The sequence below is a fragment of the Octopus sinensis genome, linkage group LG3 (genome assembly GCF_006345805.1).
Source record: "Octopus sinensis linkage group LG3, ASM634580v1, whole genome shotgun sequence".
In the NCBI taxonomy this organism is placed as follows: domain Eukaryota; kingdom Metazoa; phylum Mollusca; class Cephalopoda; order Octopoda; family Octopodidae; genus Octopus; species Octopus sinensis.
Genome location: NC_042999.1, coordinates 35,450,305 through 35,456,304, shown reverse-complemented (window position 1 = coordinate 35,456,304; position 6,000 = coordinate 35,450,305). Strand labels below are relative to the sequence as shown.

General features: G+C 40.8%; 1 protein-coding gene across 2 annotated transcripts in view; it reads left to right on the top strand.

The window, feature by feature from the left end:
* LOC115209687 (b(0,+)-type amino acid transporter 1) overlaps window positions 1-6,000 on the top strand; it is a 60,618-nt gene that overhangs the window by 28,464 nt on the left and 26,154 nt on the right. The window lies entirely within an intron of this gene.

The window sequence follows — 6,000 nt, the reverse complement described above, 5'->3', positions numbered from 1 at the left end:
AAATGCTTATATAGTTATTTCCCTTACAAACCCGAGCAACGCCGGGCGATACTGCTAGTACTTAATAAAACCAGTTTATTGCAGTACATTCTATTGTATTGTTCAGTGGGGAAAAGTGATTTAACATATGAGTGATTTGAGATCGTTGCCAGAGCAACAAGCTGGCCTCCATGCCGATGGCACGTTAAAAATAACCATTTGAGCGTGATCGTTACCTGCATCGCCTTACTAGCACTTGTGCTGGTGGCATGTAAAAAAACATTCGAGCGAGGTTGTTGCCAGTGCCACTGGACTGGCTCCTGTGCAGGTGGCTCATAAAAAGCACCATTTGAGCATGGCCATTGCCAGTACCGCCTGACTGGCCCTTGTGCCGGTGGCACGTAAAAGCACCCACTATACTCTCAGAGTGGTTGGCATTAGGAAGGGCATCCAGCTGTAGAAACTCTGCCAGATCAGATTGGAGTATGGTGCAGCTATCTGGTTTGCCAAACCTCAGTCAAATCGTCCAACCCATGCCAGCATGGAAAGCAGACGTTAAACGATGATGATGATGAGTTATGAGCTCTGTCACGGAACGAATTAAACTCAGTTAAGACAAGGCACCACTGTATATTTATATATATGTATATATTCTCCTCCCACCTTGCTCTTTTCTGCATCATTTTACTTACCCTAATTTATGCTTCATTGATCATTCCTCTATCTCTCCCAACTCATGCTTCAATTCTCAGCCCCACCCACTATCCACCGTTACCTACTTACATCTACCCTTCAGCCCTGGTCAGTCTTCATAGTTGTTGTCTACCTCTCTCATTCCCCCATCTCTTGTTTCTCCCCTATTTTCATGCACTCTCCCACTCCTAGTTCCTCTGTCCCCACTCATTTCTATTCACCCTGTACCTTGAAGGGCTATCGAGACACCTTATCACCATTATCTCTCTACTAAATGAGAGTAACCATGTAACCCCTCTACAATAAGAGCCTGCTCTCTCCTTTCATACTTTAATCCTTCATCTCCAATCATAAAGCTAACTCTCTACCCTTCGGGGTTTGTAGTCTTGTGAGCTGCATAGTAACCTCGCTAGTGGAACCTGAAGGGGTTTATGATTTGTCAGCCTTCCTACTTACTAAGACTTTGGCTTTTGCTAGTTTAACCCTAAGGCCCTTCGATTTTAGACCTCCCATACCCTAAACTTCGTCTCTAGTTCTGGCAGCGACTTGGCTGTTAGAGCAAGAGCATCAGCACTGAGGAGCACCCAGGGGCATCCTGTCTTGAATTCCTCTGTTATTGGAGGATTATAATGAATAAGAGGGGGCTGAGAACTGATCCTTGGTGAACCCCTTCTTCTACCTGGGAGACTTCACTATACTCATTGCCAGCCCTTACCTTACTGATAGCATCCTTGCACAGAGCTTGTACAGCTCTTACCAACCACTTGTCTATCTCTGGTTTCTGCATTGACCACCGGATAAGGGATCGGAGGACTCTGTCAAAGGCTTTTTCCAAGTCAAGAGAAACCAAGTACAGAGGTTTATCTTTGGCTAAATATTTCTCCTGCAGTTGCCTTACCAAAGATATAGCATCCGTTGTGCTTCTGCCTGGCACAAAACCAAACTGCATATCCTCTAGGCTAACTCTTTCTCTAATTAGTTAGGCTATGACCCTGTCTGTAACTATCATCACCTGATCCAATAATTTGATACCTCTATTGTTATTTCTAGCTAAAGCGTCACCTTTACCTTTGTAAAGTCATTGAGTATGACCCCTTCATGAACTACATGATTTACGATGCGGGTGACAAGACTATAACCCACACTGCCTGATATTTTAAGCATCTCAGCGTTGATTCCTGATGGGCCAGGTGCTCTCCCAGTCTTCATATCCTTAATTGCTTTAACTACCATGGTACTGTTGATTCTGGTAGCTGGTCCCTCAATTGGGTCAACCTTTGGCAGACTTTCCTCCTCCCATTTATTCTCCACGTTCAAAAGTCTTTCACAAAGGCATCTCCAAACCTCTTTCTTTGCAGAATCATTAAGCGCAAGTGCACCATCATCCATGTGGACACATTTCTCTCCTATACAGAAGCCCAGTGATATTGCTCACCTGCAATCCCAGAGGCTAAATCAGTGAGGAACCTGGGTATCGACATGAATGATGATACCTCTTTCCAAGTGCACATTATCAGGATGGCAACAAAGTGCAGACGTCTGACTGGATGGATCCTAAGAACATTCAGAACCCGAGAGAAGGAATCTATGATGGTCCTCTGGAGGACATTCGTCCTCAGCTGCCTGGACTGCTAGTTCCAGCTATGGCCACCCAACAGTGTAAAATTAACAGCAGATCTTGAAGCAATCCAGTGAAGCTTCATAAAGTAGATCGTCTCATTGTAACAGCTCAGCTACTGGGAAAGGCTGAAATAGCTAAGACTCTACTCCCTGGAGTGAAGGCAGGAGGGGAAGCAGTAATATGCATCTGGAAGATCCTGGAAGGAATTGTGCCAAATTTTGGCATTGAAAGGTACACCATGCCAGAACTGGTCGACACTGTGCAGTGCCAAAGATCCCATCAATGCCATCACGCTTCAGGGCAAGTTACTGCAACAGCCTGGATTTCAGAGCCCTACTGCTTTTTGATATTCTCCTAAAGAGCCTGAGAGACCTACACAAAATGGATGTAGCTGTTTTCAAACCAGAACTGGACCTCTTCCTGTCGAGAGTCTCAGATGAACCTACCTTGCTGTAAGAGGTGCAAATGAGGGTAGCAACATCAAATTCCCTTATTCACCAAATGCCACATATTAGAGGAGGCTCTCAATAATAACAGTGTAATACACACACACACATACATATATATACACTCTTACATTGTCAGTTATCGAGGCAGTTGAAAAATGCTATGGAAATTACCGTTAAACAAAGGGAAATTACTATGTAATTGACTGTTATTAAGACAAAAGACCGATTTGAATGACCGTTAAATAAAGGGAAAAAAACTGAAGGGTCGGAAGCAAAAAGTAAAGAAGTAAAAATGCTCTTAGCAATTGTGTATGTGCGCATGTACATACATATACATGCATGCATGCACACCCACGTACATGTGCCTATATGTATATGCTTACTCACACTTGCATGGAACACATACATGTGCACCCACACACATATGCCAATAAATGCACATATATATGCAATCATGTATGTACACATATACATATCCGCACACATGTGCACACACAAGTGCACATACCCATACATGTACAATTATATTTAAATACACGTCTAAAAATATGCACTTGCTATATATGTGTATGCTCACTCACACTCGTGTGAAACACATGCATGGACACCTACATACATAGGCAACCATACACATGTACATATATATATACATACCCGTGCACACACGCACATGATGTACACATATGCATATCCGCACATGTGTGTACACACACGCGCACATACTCATACGTGCACAATTATATTCAAATGGAGGCGCAATGGCCCAGTGGTTAGGGCAGTGGACTCGCGGTCATAGGATCGCGGTTTCGATTCCCAGACCGGGCGTTGTGAGTGTTTATTGAGCGAAAACACCTAAAGCTCCTCGAGGCTCCGGCAGGGATGGTGGTGATCCCTGCTGTACTCTTTCACCACAACTTTCTCTCACTCTTCCTGTTTCTGTTGTACCTGTATTTCAAAGGGCTGGCCTTGTCACTCTCTGTGTCACGCTGAATATCCCCGAGAACTACGTTAAGGGTGCACGTGTCTGTGGAGTGCTCAGCCACTTGCACGTTAATTTCACGAGCAGGCTGTTCCGTTGATTCGGATCAACTGGAACCCTCGTTGTCGTAACCGACGGAGTGCTTCCATCCATATTCAAATACACATTTAAAATGCATACATGCTATATATGCATATGCTCACTCACACTTGCATGAAACACTCGCATGTAGACCCACATAAATATGCAACCATACATATGTACATATACGTGATATTCAACTGATGTACCAGTGAATTGGGTGTTTTACACAGCTCTTTGAAGAAACTTCTTTCCTTGGTCTGTTACTATATGTATTATTTATTATTCATATACAGGGTTGTTGTTGACAGACTTTGAAATTTTGGCCAGCTAAGACATCATTGGACTGCGATGCATTTTTTGCCTGTTGAGATAAAGTCATGTTTAGGTATGGGGTTGAGTGGGCTGCTTAAGGAAAGGTGTTTCGGAAAAGAATCTTATTGATTAAATTTTGGTTATGTTATTGTTTAGAATTTAATCCTGCATTTAGAACTTTTCAAGCAAGGCTGTATTTAATTTCTGCAGTCAATTACACAGCATTTCTAAAGTCAATTTGGTTTAAATATGACCAAGCCTTGTTTCTGCTGTACAGAGAACTATAATGCATTTGCATTCATCTATTTTTGACTATGCATCTTTATTCAAGATCTGTCTATAAAAGTTGTTTGAAGTAAACTGAGTGTATTTATGCATGACTAATATTTTAACTAGGTTATGTTTCTGTGGTTTTTTGAGAGAGAAATGAATGTGTGGAGGAGATTTAGAAACTTAATATGGTTATAAAAATTACTGTGTGATTAATCTCTTCCTGATCTTAGGTTTAAATTTGAAATGAGAATCCGAGGCCTATGAGTTGATCAAATTGTAGTTTTTCCATCTTAGTCATAGTTGGACTATGAGTTTGTGATCTGATATTTTGCACAACAGCTTGCCACTAAATGAAATTAAATCAGATCAAATTAAATATACGTGATACAAAGAACTTATTTATGGAGGCAATTCAAAATTTTCTCTATAATCAAGTTTTAGATTATATACAGTTTCTTTGTTCCATATGAATCACTATACCTTTAAAAAAAAGATTAAGTTGAAGAGAATGTCAATTGCTACTTGAAAGTCAAACTATTGGGTTGGCAAGAAAGTAATTTCGTTTCTTGCAAATAGATAGAGTTACGATATTTTTGAATGACTTTTGTCAATGTCATGATTTTTTTCCTTTTGACATTTGATAGCTGTTACTTTTAGCTTACTTTAGAAGCAAATTGCACATAATTTTGTTTACAGCTGTTAGTTCAGTGTCAATTTTAACATGGAGTGCAAAAACGACCATGACCATGATTTCACTTAGATTGGCGTGTCTTCTCAACAATTTGCCAGAAGTTTCAGTCACTTGTCATCACCTCTGTGAGACTCAATGTCCGAAGATCATATTCCATCACTTAAATTTAAACATATTTTCGTAAAGAATTTTCTTGTTACATGACTGACAATACACAAAGAGCTAACAAATTCACAATATAATTCCTCACCTTTTTTTTTTTTAATAATTTCCATAAAAATTTAATATAGGGGGAATTAATCAACTCAGTATCTCAAAAGATGCACATACTGGAAGAGGTAGTGTAAGAAAAGGCACAGGAGTGGCTGTGTGGTAAGTAGCTTCTTTACCAACCACATGATTCCGGGTTCAGTCCCACTGCGTGGCACCTTGGGCAAGTGTCTTCTACTATAGCCTCGGGCTGACCAAAACCTTGTGAGTGGATTTGGTAGACGGAAACTGAAAGAAGCCCGTCGTATATATGTATATATATACGTGTGTGTCTGTGTTTGTCCCCCTAGCATTGCTTGACAACTGATGCTGGTGTGTTTATGTCCCCATTACTTAGCGGTTTGGCAAAAGAGACCGATAGAATAAGTACTGGGCTTACAAAAGAATAAGTTTCGGGGTCGAGTTGCTCGATTAAAGGTGGTGCTCCAGTATGGCCGCAGTCAAATGACTGAAACAAGTAAAAGAGAAAGAGAGAGTAATAATAAACTGCCATACAAAACTAGCTTTTGTTGATTAAAATATTTTTGACTTTTTGTGTAAACAAAGAAAAGGGGAATTCGCAAACTGTGGAGTGGAGCACTGAGCTACAAAAGAAGGAGAATAACTGGTCTAAAATTATCAAACCTGTTGTGAATTGATGATACATTAT